Consider the following 14,819-nt stretch of genomic DNA (forward strand, 5'->3'; position numbering starts at 1 on the left):
TATCAATTTGAAAAAGTATCCCTAAATTAATAACAATAACTCCTGCATTTTGTGTCTGAAGTGCTGACCAAAAGTAAACTTGCAAAATAAGTTTTCACTCAAAAATTTTTTTAAAAGTTTGGGCCCGGAAAGATAGCACAGCGGTGTTTGCCTTGCAAGCAGCCGATCCAGGACCAAAGGTGGTTGGTTCGAATCCCTGTGTCCCATATGGTCCCCCATGCCTGCCAGGAGCTATTTCTGAGCAGACAGCCAGGAGGAACCCCTGAGCACCGCAGGGTGTGCCCCCCCCCAAAAAAAAGTTTGACTAATCCAAAGCATATAGGCAGATAGGATAAATTAAAGCAGGTATCTATACATTGTAATAAATATAAATGAAATCATATCTGTATGTAAAAGATAAAATGTTAGTGAGATATGGAATAATCTTTCATACTTATATACTATGAATGAAAATAAAAATGAACAATACTGCAATAACTGGGTAAATCCACCATTATAACATGAGTTGTTTTATATACCTCTTTCAAAAATTGACAGACCTAAAACACCAAGAAATCATTAAAGTTTGAAAAGGACAATTAACAGTCCTAATTGAAGGGCTTTCAAAAAGTTCCGTCTATAGCTGGGAAATATACAGTTTCCAAGCACAAAATGGTTATGTGTTATGCCATAAAACTAGCTTCAGAGAGTTGTGTCATTATGTTATATTATTTGACAATTTTCGATTAAATGAGAAAATGTGTGAATGTGTGTATAGAAAAGATATGCATATGTTTGGAGACTTAAACAAACAAATGTGTCAAAGAAAAAAAATCATTAAAATAAGAAAACACAATTAAACATGTGGAAGGCAGCTAACGCATTATTAAAAAAGAATTGTACTTTTATTGTAATATAAGAAAGAGCCCAAATTAACAAACAAGAATCCAAAAGTTTTAAGAAAAATTGTCTGAAAACAAAAGCAACCAAAATAGAAATAAAGCAATAAAAAATAAGGAGGGTCCAGATTAATACAAAATAGAAAACAAATTCACATTAGGACAGATCAACAAACACTGAAGCTGTTTTCTAAAATAACTAATGAATGGAAAGAGTCATCAAAATAATCTATAAATAATGTGTAAATAGTAATACTCAGAGTAAAAGAAGATATTAATATAGAGGCTACAAAGATCAATAATTACTAAAGAAAAAACTATTAAGGGAAACTTTATGGCAGTGAACTTAAAAATTAAGAGATAGACCATAGGATTGAATGAAAAGACACAGTATTGTAACTTTCTCTCATATTAGCCTATTAAATCAATGCCATTAAATTTTAGGGGACTTGAAATTTTTGTTTTAATATTAGTCTGAAGAATTGTCCTCAAATATCACAAGAAAAATTTTAAATTAAGAAAATTTCTATAACATAGATTAGTCAAATGCTGGGTATGAAATGTGAATACATTCTTAATGACTAAAATATAATATTATTTTTATTACAAAGATAGCATACCAGGATTTCTCCTGAAACTCTTTTGATATCCTAAAATCGAGCAATTTAAACTTTTATAACACATAAAATCACTTTAAAAAGTATAGCACATTACTACAATAAAATTTAGTCCATATGTAACATTTTTAATTAAAATTAACATTATGCCTAATAGAGACCAGAGAAATAGCACAGTGGTAGGACATTTGCCTTGCACGTGGTTGACTCAAGACAGACCAGGGTTCGATCCTCGGCATCCCATATGGTCCCCCAAGCCAGGAGCAATTTCTGAGCGCATAGCCAGGAGTTAACCCCTGAGCCTCACCAAGTGTAGCCCAAAAACCAAATATATATACCTAAATTTGGATGTTAGTAAATAAGAAACTGTCTTCTAAACCAAAACCTGTCACTTTCATTGGAAATAAACTCAGAATCAACCAATCAGAAAATAAAAACTGTAGCAATATACCAAAAATAATCATCAAGGCAAAAGTATGTCTCAAATGTTCTCCTCAGCTAAACTATACTCCCCGGCAAGAGCAAAACATAAAATGAATATAATTTCATGTAAAGTCTGCGAGAATTTACTACTTAAAGTCCCTTGATGAAAGAATTATAAAAGAATGGATCACAGAGAGAAGGAAACTGAACTTCATAGGACACAGAGGGATGAACGAAACAAAGGTGAACAAATTACATGAGTATCTAGAAAGAACTGGGTATAGAAATAGTAATTACTAATTTTTTTGGATTAAAAAGGTGAAATAAAAACACGAGATTGCAGTAACATATAATTTCAAAGGGGGTAATGAGAGTTATGCATAACATGTTGAGAGTTTAACTTCCATTTTACATTTTTTAGACTACTTGGGTGACTGTTAAAAATTATGAAGATATACATTATTTGCAAACCAATGAAGGGATTAAAAGTATAAAGAAAAAAATCCAATGGGAGACCAGAAAAATAATACGGGTATTGTTGATGTATTATTTGTCTTACATGCAGCCAACTCCAATTCACTCTCAGTGTCCCCAACATTGGATTCTCAAACCCTCACGTTAATTTCCCACCAGATTGGTGGAAAACCATCAGGAAAGATCCTCTCAAATTCCTCAATACTTTTTGAGAGGCCTACCTTACCACAAAAGCATCAGAAATTAAATAACATTAAAAATTTGTAGGGCATGCAAAACTTCTGCTTCTGTTTAGGATGTAGATGTACATGTCTCTTTCATTAACAAGAAGAAAACACCAAACCAAAAAAAAAAATCATGCTACCTCAATTTTCTATTAAAGAATGGTCAGAAGACAAGAAACCTTCATAGGTGAGTGAATTGCAATTGGGCTGATTATAGACAGACAGAAATATGGTTTCTAACCATAGAAGTAGATTTTTTTAATAATTTTTATTGTGACCAAAGTGAATTTCGTATCTTTCACAGTAATGTTTTAGTACATAGTGATGTTGAATCAGGGCCATTCCCACCACTAGTGTTGTCCTTCCTCCACCCCTGTTCCCAGCATGCATCCCATATCTCCCTCTCTTGCCCCCAACTGCTAGCTCGACTGCTCCCCTCTGTGTATATCTTGTTGTATTTTGGGTATCAATTCTGTTGTCGTTGATTTTGGGTTTGGTGTTTAAGTCTGGTCATTTTTTATTTCCACTCGATGTTCATAAAACTGTTTGGTCCTGGGGCCGGGAAGGTGGCGCTAGAGGTAAGGTGTCTGCCTTACAAGCGCTAGCCAAGGAATGGACCGCGGTTCGATCCCCCGGCGTCCCATATGGTCCCCCCAAGCCAGGGGCGATTTCTGAGCACATAGCCAGGAGTAACCCCTGAGTGTCAAACGGGTGTGGCCCAAAAACCAAAAAAAAAAAGAAATATAATTACATGTTTGGGGCCGGGAAGGTGGCGCTAGAGGTAAGGTGTCTGCCTTGCAAGCGCTAGGGTAGGACGGACACTTCGGTTCGATCCCCCGGTGTCCCATATGGTCCCCCAAGCCAGGGGCGATTTCTGAGCGCATAGCCAGGAGTAACCCCTGAGCGTCAAACGGGTGTGGCCCAAAAACCCCAAAAAAAAAAAAAAAAAACTGTTTGGTCCTGGTATCCTCCATTTCTTTTTCTCCTTAATTTATGAGGTAGAACGAGATGATTAGAACTCAGCTACACTTAATGAAGGCATGAACTGCCTGAACTGAATGCAAATGGTTAAAAATAATTCTTCCCAACAATTTCACCCCATTCCCATACCGTCAAATTTTGTCCCAAAACTATCACAGCCTAAGACTCCTAAAAAAATAATAAGAGTTCTGCTGAAATCGAATTCAAATATAAAGCAGCCATATTTAAAAATATAGTCCAGCCCATAAACTTACAAAATTAAAGTCACACTAAGATAAAACGACTATACAGAGCAAATCTACAAATATATATATATATATATATATATATATATGTATATATATATATATACATATATATATATATATGCTTAATAACAAGCAAAAATATATCAAAAGTAAAACTTAACGATTACTACAAAATTCTGGCAAGCCATGATTATAGTCTGAATGTGTCTCTGTGACAGAAGCCCTCAGTAGATAAAAACCAAGAAAATATATATAAATATAAACACTGATTTTTAAAAAATGAGATACAGGCTGGGAAAATAGTGCAATAGGTTGGAACACATGAATTGTGTGTAGAAGGCCCTGGTTTAATCTGGATCACAGCATGTTATCTCACACCTGATGCTGTCCCCTAGCCAGTGAGACAGAAAACAGGATAACCTCGAGCACCACTGATTTTGCATTCCCCAATATTTATGTATATGGTTTTGCATCTGTGCAGCATTTTTCAATAATTTTCAATAATTTTCAATTATTTTCAATAATTTTCTGTAATATTACTAGAGATTGGGCAATAAATAGAAAACAAAGACTATATCAATAAAAGTCAAAAGAATATATTCCTTTAACTAAAATATAACTGAGAAATCATTGAGAAAATAAATGATTTTTTTTTAATTTAGAAAAAAGGTCTTCATTTATGTTGGATAGGAAACATTTGAAATGCTTTTAAATTTAATTAATTTTAAAACAAAAATAACTGCAGGCATGTTATAATAAATCAAAAAATACCTACCTTTATTCATACAAATTCATGGTAAAGAGAGAGAGAGAGAGAGAGAGAGAGAGAGAGAGAGAGAGAGAGAGAGAGAGAGAGAGAAGTTGAAGAATGCCAGTGAATTTCCTGGTGATATTGTTGGCTCATTTTTACCTTTCTAGGTTTTTCAAAGTAACTAAATGGTTGGCATCAACCATTCCATTCTTTGCAAGAAATTGTTATAAGGAAAACTTATCTCCCTTTTTCTCTTTCCTTCATCTCTCATGTACTTAAATCTCTAAAGGTAAGCATGCAATATCATATTTCTACCTGAATTGACAGTTATTTATGATAATGATGCTTCAAGCTGACAGTGTTTAAGGATATTCTTAAACATTTTTAATTATTTTCTTTATTATTTTATGATTCTGAGTATTTTTACAATATGCTCCTCTTTTATTATCAAATATTTAATGTTGGACTAGCGTATAAATATATGTGCAAGCGGCTGACCAAGGACGGACTGTGGTTCAGTCCCCCAGGGTCCGATATGGTCCCCCAAAGCCAGGGGCTATTTCTGAGTGCAAAGCCAGGAATAACCACTGAGCATCATTGGGTGTGGCCCAAAACCCAAAAATAAATAAACAAATACATGTGACTAATTTTTCAGTTTAAGTACTACCACTATTTCTTCTGTAATACAGCACATGCATTTCTAAAAATCACTACAGTGCAAAATCATAAAAAAAAAACTCAAAAGACACAAGTAGCAAAGATTTTGGAGATCAAATCAAAAACTTTCATCAGTGACATACTTTAAAAAAATATTTCAGGGCCAGTGAGGTGGCACTAGAGGTAAGGTGTCTGCCTTGCAAGCGCTAGCCAAGGAAAGGATCACGGTCCCATATTGTCCCCCCAAGCCAGGGGCAATTTCTGAGCGCGTAGCTAGGAGTCACTCCTGAGCATCAAATGGGTGTGGCCCGAAAACCAAAAATATATATATATATATTTCAACCTCATTAAAAAGTAGCACATTTTTATATGTACTAAATAGTTAAAAATAAAATATGTCCTACAGTAAATATGGGGACTAACTTTGAAAAGACCAACTTTGAAAAGACCTGGCATATTCTCAGAGACATGGGAAGATGGAAAGAAACAGCTGGCGAGCTATTATTGTTCAGTAAAAACTCTTGAAGTCAAATGTACAGTAATAACACCAGATACAGTACGTATAGGTCTCAATATTCAATAAAATCTGCTATGATAGAAAAGTGTTTAAAATGGGTACATTTTATACATTACTACTTATTTTTAGGTTTGTTTTTCAGCTGGGTACAGGTTCATAAGATCAAGTATTCTCTTGAGCAAAATTGAGCACATTCGGAGCTATAATAATTTTAAATTGTTTAAATTGTGCATTCATATTCCTGACTCGGTGAGACAAATGTGATTTGTGAAACAAGAGCTAACGTAGTCTTGACTAGATAAAATTGTATCTTCAAGAACAAATGTAGGAGCCAGAGAGATTGTACTGGACCCTTCCTAAGCTGCTGAAGTAATCTTCTAGGTCATTTTCTCCAGAGATCTCTAACCAAAGGGCTGTCAGAACTGCCTCAGTACATGTGGTAAGTATGGAAGTTTGAATTCATAGCTACCTTTGCTGGGCAAGTGCTTTAAACTACTGAACCATCTTCCAGGTGTCCCTTTATAGTTTGGATAAGAACTACAAAGACATGTCAACTGTAGTAAACAGGCAATATTTCTGAGTGCTAATTATAAAAGTCCTTTCCATGTTAAATTTCATCTTCAGCACAACTTACGAGTTACCTGCATGATTAACTCCATAATATAAGTCTAAAAAAAAAAAAAACAAGGTTCAGAGACATAAAATGAGTTGGGTGATGTCACAGAGAGAATAAACAAAAGATCTGAACCCTAGCAGTCTGTTTCTATAGGGCTTGCAATCACTGGACTGCACTGGCTTGTAAAACCACAGCCCCTCCACTAATAATTGTTGTGATTGTCCTGGTGTCATTGAATCATTGTCAATATATCTTGCTAAATGCTTTTAAGTTAAACAGCTTATAATTACTTAGAATGAGGTCATCATTTTTTCTGACAAAATATCTTTTAAATTATTTCAAAAGTTGAGAGTTTCGGATCAATTAAAATTTCATTACAACCCTATTTAAACAAGAATAAACCTGATTTTAATGCCAATGTCTCTTTGCTAATGTAGTCATAGATATCATTTTAACAAGTGCTTTCTACAAGTATATTACATTCATAGAACAAATAATACATATAAGACATCGTTTTTTTTTGTTTGTTTTTGGATTTTTGGGAGTCACACCGGGCAGCATTCAGGGGTTACTCCTGGCTCTATACTCAGAAATCGCTCCTGGTAGGTTTGGGGGACCATATGGGATGCTGGGATTCGAACCGCCCTCGTCTGTAGGCAAGGCAAATGCCTTACCTCATGCTATCTCTCTGGCCCCATAAGACATTTTCTTTATTACACGTTTTTCTTATATTTTTCTTTTCCTGGATGCACACGCTTGTCGTTTAAAATACAACCAAATGGATGTCTGATTAAATATGTCTGTAATATATGTACTGAGGATATAATACTGAGCTCAAGAACAAAAGAAGCCCTCTGAGTGAAAGATGAGGTGAAAGTAGAAGTGGTTGAGTGTTAACCATCCAGGATTGATTGAAGTCAGTTCTGGAAGCTGATGCCTCCTTAGTAATATGAACACATAAACACATAGCTTAATATACACTAAATACAAACATTGAACAGAGCATTTATTTTGTATGTGTTTAACTATTGTCTTTATTTTTTAATAATATGTTTATTTAAACGCTGTGATTACAAACATGATTATATTTGGGTTTCACTCATAAAAAGTACACCCTCTTCACCAGTGCAAATTTCCCACCACCAATGCCCCATCTCTCTCCTCCTCCAGCCCCTGCCTGTATTCAAGACAGACATTCTACTTCCCTCATTCATTGGCATTGTTATGACAGTTCTCAGTGTAGTCATATCTCTAACTGCACTCATCACATTGTGGTGAGCTTCATATCGTGAGCCAGTCCTTCTGGCCCTCATCTCTGAGAATAATGTATTTTATTTTTATTTTTCTTAAAACCCATAGATGAATGACATTATTCTGTGTGTGTCTCTCTCCCTCTGACTTATTTCACTCAACAAATGATTCCATGTACATTCAAGTATAGGAAAATCCCATGACTTCTCTCTTGATGGCTGCATAATATTTTATTTCGTTTTTAACATTCCTTTTAAAGATAATCCATGAAAAGGACATCTTTAATTCTCTATCACTAGCGATGGAAAACTAGATAACTACTTGGCCCATGTATGAAAAGAGAAGTGCTCTTTGGTCTATGGATTGGAGGAGTGACCTTGGTGACCATGAATGAATGACCTAGGCTTCTATCTTCATGTGCTGAGTTTCAGTTCCCACGTGTATATTTCTATAGAAATTCTATCATAAGATTACATGAAAATCTCATAAATAACTCTCTACAATGATCCTCAGCAATTTCTCGTACATTGTTATCTCCAGCATAATTTTCATAAGTCTATAGAGCTCTTTAAAATAATTCCACAGAAAGATACAAAACACAAATTATTTCTAAGTGGAAAATTAAAGACTTATGAAACTGGTAAAGGGATTACCTCCATGTTAAACGATATTATGAATGATCTTTAATTCCTTTCCTAATGCTTTAAAAATGCTTCAGCCTATTATTTATTATATTACTTTACATTAATATAATTTTGAAAATTTACTTCATGCAAATAATGGTAAAATTTATCAGTTCAAAACTAATGTAACAATACAATTAATGTGAACATCAAATATCAATGGCAACACTTAACTTTAAAGGCATACTTAAGATGCAACAAAACCAAGTGCTAGTTATTTTGAAAGCTAAAATTGCTATACACACAAATTCAATAATAAAAATAAACCCTAATCAGAAGTATTAGAAATAAATTTGAAAAAAGTACGCGGAACAACTAATACAGACATATAAAATATTTTAAGAGAGTACTCTGATTATCTAAAGACAAATAAATTGACCAACCTAAAGGAAAAGAGCTTAGTTTTGGAAGCATGCACTCTTCCAATATTAAATGAGAAAACAAAAACAAAAAACAAAACTAGAAGGCCTGAACAAATCAATTGCAGTATAGAAGCCAAAACAGTAAACAAAAGTTTTCCTAAGAACCAAAGTTCAGGAGCAGAGAAATTTATTAGTAAATCATACAAATATTTTAAGGCACAATAATTATCCTTCTAAAACTCTTTCTACATAATGAAGGATATTCCCAAACACTTTCAACAAGGCCAAAATGATACTGATCACAAAAAATATAGGATGATTTAGAAAAGAAAATTATCCTGTATCTCATGTGAATCAAATCTAAACTGCCTCAGCAAAATATTGGTAAATTGAATCCAAACATAAATTTAAAGAACTATTCATAGTAACCAAGTGTGCTTCACTCTTGGTATAAAAATATAATTCAATATTATAAAATTAATTAATATAGTCCACTAACTATAAAAGGAAATAGAAACCACATTCATATAGAGATCAAAATAATAAAAGCAGTTGACAAGATTCCACTTTCTCTCATAATAAAAGCTCTTAATAAATTTGGAATTGAGTAAACATTCTTCAATATAGTAAAGGGCATAAATATAAACTAGCAACTAATATCATATTCAGTGACGCAAAACTAAAAGCCTTTCTGACTAGCATCAGGACCAAGTTAAGAGTGTCCACTCTCACCAAAGATGTTGGACAAAGTTTGGAAGACCTACTAGATAAACAAGGCAAGAAAATAATATGATAATATGAAAACCCTAAATTCTTCAACAAAAAGTCTAGAAATCACAAAAGTTTGCTGCAAATGATAGTATGTAAAATCAGTTTATAAAATCTGTTTTGTTATTTGCAAAAAAAATTACGTAAAAAAGAAAAGAAATCTTATTTATAATCCTATTTAAAAGAATAGAATAACTGAATGTACACTAAACAAATAAAGCTATAAATCATTGTACTGAAAATTATAAAAGAGAAAACACAACAAAAAATTGGAAAGATGCTCTCTATTCTAGGTTAGAAGAATTAGGGGCATGAAAATGTCTTTATTACATCAAGCAATTTAGAGATTCAATGCAATACTTATGTTGTCTCCCAAAGCATTTTTCAATTAAAGAGAATAAACAATTCTAAAGTGTATATGGAAAGACAAAAGACAAAAGGCCATGAATACCCACAGAAATCCCAAATTGAATTGAAATTAGAAGTAATTAAAGACATCACATTCCCCAACTTCACATTATACTAAAAAGAAGCATGGTATTCATTCAAAAATAGTATGCCATTGCAACTCAAAGACACATAGAACACTGAAGTGGAATAGGCGATGAAATAAATTTACATCTATATTGATATTTAATTTATGCCAAAGGTTCTATGACTATATAATGGAGACAGGAAATTAATTTAGAATTAGAATTTCACAATTAGAATGAGATGAGATGACCATGTTAAGTGAAATTAAGAGAATGGTGACTTACATTTAACTTACATTTGGAATATAAATAACCAAAACAAAAAAACTGGCAAAAAATAACTCTTAGACACTATGAAAGATACAACAATTATTAGAATGAGAAGGGAGAGGGATATTACAGAAATGATTAGAAGTTATTTTGATAGTGGAAGGTCACTAGATGAGAATAGTAAGACATATACACATAAAAAGATGTGAAACTCTACTCCCAAATTTGTAGACCTATTATTATAATGGGCATAGACTTATTGAAATACGCTGAGAAAATATATGGCATTATAACAAGGTCTTTATGTTATCAGCTGATCAGACCACTGTATCTTGCAAACAAACACTTGAAACCTTAAACAAAGCTCAGAAGTCAAAAAGCCTATTTACATAGGGCATTACTGAAAACTCCGTATTATTTTGATTCATGTTCAAGCAATATGATGAGGCATGCACCTCATGACATCTTATCAGTATGTGAATGGGTGTCCCTAAAATTCAGTTTTTTCTCAGCTAGGAACAGAAAAGTTCATTTTAAGTGCAGACAGGCTGGGAATCTGTGGAAACTTTCCACCCACCCACCCACCCACACACACATACAAAAAAATCATCTCTTCAGAGTATATGCTATAGATCAATTATACAATCAAAATATTTATAAATTTTCTTCATAACATTCTCTCCTTTTTTTCAAGTGGTTTTCAAATCATTGATATATCACATTTTTGGTCAGCAAAACAGGGCAGTGTTGAGTGTACATAACCATCAAGTTGTGGACCTAGCAAGAAAGTCAAGCAGAAAATGAACCAAAGTTTTTCTAATTTAGTCATCATAATTAAAATTAGGGGTTTAAAGAGATTTTAAGATGCTAATAATTCTTTTCTATCTAGTTCCAACCCTCAGGGAAATTAGGCACTAGTACTATGCACCGGTAGCAAAAATAATTGTGACAGCCAAAGTCAATGGCTGCATATTGCAAAGATGGAAAGGCACCATTCCACAACCCAGGGTCTGAGTTGCATTCTTCAAGCTTGTGCATTGCTACTGGATAGTTTCTGAAATATGATTTGTGTACCTGGTCACTTGGTATCTTGTCCCTGGTATATGGATATCTCAGAAATAGCAACTCCAAAGTGTTGAATCCACTGGGTGTCCATTAAATCAACCTACTAGGACACACTTGTTTGATCCAACAGTCCACTCTATTTATACAAAGGGTAAAATACTGAAATATTGCTTTCTCTCTGGCTGTATTGGTAAAACACTAAATAATTATAATAAAACATATTATGCTTACTTCAGATAAATATTAACAGTCATTTTTCACAAATGCAGTAAGAAATATGTAGATTCTTTTCTATATATTTTTAACTGAGCATAAACAGTCCTAAACTCAGGATAAAAGGTTGGACATTTAATATGACATCTTGTCATATTTCCCAGATTATAGTCTTCAGGCCAGTTTAGTTTATTAGTGTCTTCAGTTGCTTCCTTTGGCTTAAAACCTGATCCATGACCAGGCTCTTGACCAATTATATTTCTTGTGGAACCATAGGTCCTCTCATGTTGAAGCTGGGTAGTTTAATTCTTGTCTCAGCTCCATCCAAGCCCCCTTGAAGGATCTCCCTTTTGGGATATTAGAAATGAAGGCCAATCTTAGGGAGCTGAAGATTAGTCAAGTAAATTTGATGGAAGCCTAGAATTTTAGCAGGACTTACCTCCACACTTTGTTTTTTCAAAATCAATTAACTCCACATTCTGAAAACATAGTATAAACTGTCTTCCTACATCCATGAAAAAATACTCTGCTCTAAATTAAAAACATACAAAAGGCAAAATGAGATAGAAAATAAATATCTCACTTACATCATAATGTAGTCTTCCAAAAATTTTCTTAAATCACTTAAAACAAACATATGATATGATCTCATCCATCTAATCAACCAGTGAAATAAAGACCTCCTGTTCTTCCACCATAGATTATCTTGGTGTACTTAATTCATTGAATATTCATTGTAACGCCATAACCCAGTAATCAATTAACATTTGATTAAAATAAAATTTAAAATGAATGTATTTTACTCATACTCATAGTATCCTGCTTTTGATTTTAGTAATTCTGGTAAAATGTTTCATTCTCACGTAGGGCTTTCTACTTAATTGTCTTGTTTTTATGAACATCAAAGATGAGTGAGCTCATCTGGTATATGGTCTCCTTCTGAATCATTCAGTTTAACACAATACCCTTCAGTCCCATCTAAGTTGCTCTGAACTGCAAGACTTTATCTTTTCTGATAGCTGTGTAGCATTCCATTTTGCATATATGCCACAATTTTTTATTTGTTTTGAGACAACACACTCTACTAAAAGCTTATTCCTGGTTCTCAGGTAAGGGATCTCTCCTGTTGTTGCTCAGTATAGCATATGCAGTGCCAAAGTCTCCTCTGCCACTTGTGGGTTCACCACTATAAGGTAAATACCATCTCCTCTGTATTTTGTCTCTGGCCCCTTCACAACTTCTGTATCCACTCATTTTTGATTGAATATTTAAATGGTTACCATATCATAGAATTATGCTTGACACTTTAATTAGCCTAGTCTTGCACATAAATTTTCAAATTAATATTATGTATTTTAGGGTAAATGCCAAGGAATCAGTGGGTTATAGGAAGCTATATTTTTACTTTGTCCTGGACTTTCTATAAATTTCTATAAATTTTCCATAAAGGCTGAACTACATAAAATGTCTAGGCTTTCTTTTCATCATATCTTGACAAGCAGTGCTTGTTCGAGTCTTTATATATATATATATATATATATATATATATATATATATATAACACAAATATATATATATATATGTATATATATATTTGTATGCTGGTCTCACTATTGTGGAATGGTATTCTATTATCATTTTAATTTTTATTTCTCTGACAAGTGATGATGAACATTTTTATGGCCACTTTCCTACTCCACTTTCCGATTCTTAAATGAAGTGTGAAATGTTTTATCCTCACTCAATAGAGACTCTTTATATTTTAACTTGGGGGTTTTCCCATTTAAAAACCTATGGGTTTATTTTTGGTTTTGTTGTTTTACAGGGAGTCATATTTTTTGAAAACACCTTTGTCTTCTAGATTCTTAAATGTTGTACATGTTTGCACAGTATGTTTTATAGGTTCTGGTCTAAGTTTAAGGGCTTTAATCTACTGTAAGTAGACTTTTGTGTACAGTGTAAAAAAGAACTTAATCCTTGATCATTGCAAAACTGAGATTACCCTAAAATGGTGATGGGAGAAAAAAAGGAGGACAAGATAAGACTTAATTATGGTGGTGGAAGATCTTGATCACTTCATTGGTGATGAAGGTGCAGTGATATTGTTCAACAAAATTATAAAAACTAATTGTATTGTATGGGTTCAGAGCAATAGTGCAGTGGTAGGGTGTTTGCCCTGCATGTGGCTGATCCAGGACGGACTGTGGTTCGATGCCCCCGGCATCCCATATATTTCCCCAAACCAGGAGTGATTTCTGAGTGCATAGCCAGGAGTAACCTTGAGCATCACCAAAACAAAACAAAACTAAACAATTCTATTGTAGCCATACAAAAATGACTTAAAATCTGTAATAATTATGTGATAAAGTAAAGTAACTATTGCTGGATGCTCACACTCTCTAAGGAAAATAATAGGGCTCAAAGAGTCCAGAAATTAGGTCCTATTGAAAAATACAGGCTGAGAAAAACCTGTTGAGATTCCAATCAAGTTTAATCTTTCAATCTCTTAGCTGTAACACCAAATCCTAGAAGAGAAAATGTATTATCTAAGATCATTCTCTTTTTTGTTAATAAGAAAACACCTTAACTGATAGGACTCCATCAGTTACATGACTCCATAAAATAGATAAAAAGGATTTCTTCCTAAAAAATAAAATTAATCACTTTCAGTACAGAAAATGAATATGCAAGCACAGTTGTAAAAGCAAACAGCATCAATTATAATGAAAATATTTAATAAATGTTAGGTTCCAATACAGACTCCTAAATACATGTTAGAGATAGACCTATTTAATAATTGTAAGTGAAGTGGGAATATTTTTATTTTCAGCTGAGTAAACTGAGATTTGTGTGACAAAGATCATGTAACGATATAAATAGAACAAGGAAGTCAGAGGGTTAAGCTAAATCCAAATCCACTGACTCCAAATTCTCATCCACTGTAGTTACAATCCATCAAAATCTCACCATTTTTACCCTGTTATCGAAGGTACATGTCGATCATTTACTTGTAAAATAAAGATTTTGGACATTGTCAAGTTAAAAGCTGCCAATCCATGGTGCCATGTTAAGTAACTAACCAGGAAGGCAGTAATTTCAACATTTCATGCCTGTGAAGAATCAAACTTCCCACATTCTGAGTAGGCATATTGGAAAGGTACATAGAAAATGGTCTCTGGAATCAGACTAGATTCAGTCTTTATTCTTTCATTAGAAAGACAAGTAAGGCCAAGATAATGTTAGTACCCAGGTTCATGGAAACCTAAAACACGTTCTCTGAGTATTTCTTCTGGGTCTGACCTGGGTTTACTTCAGGGGAAGACACTTTGTCTCTTTCTAATCCACTTA

Source organism: Suncus etruscus, chromosome 7 (genome assembly GCF_024139225.1).
Source record: "Suncus etruscus isolate mSunEtr1 chromosome 7, mSunEtr1.pri.cur, whole genome shotgun sequence".
Lineage (NCBI taxonomy): Eukaryota > Metazoa > Chordata > Mammalia > Eulipotyphla > Soricidae > Suncus > Suncus etruscus.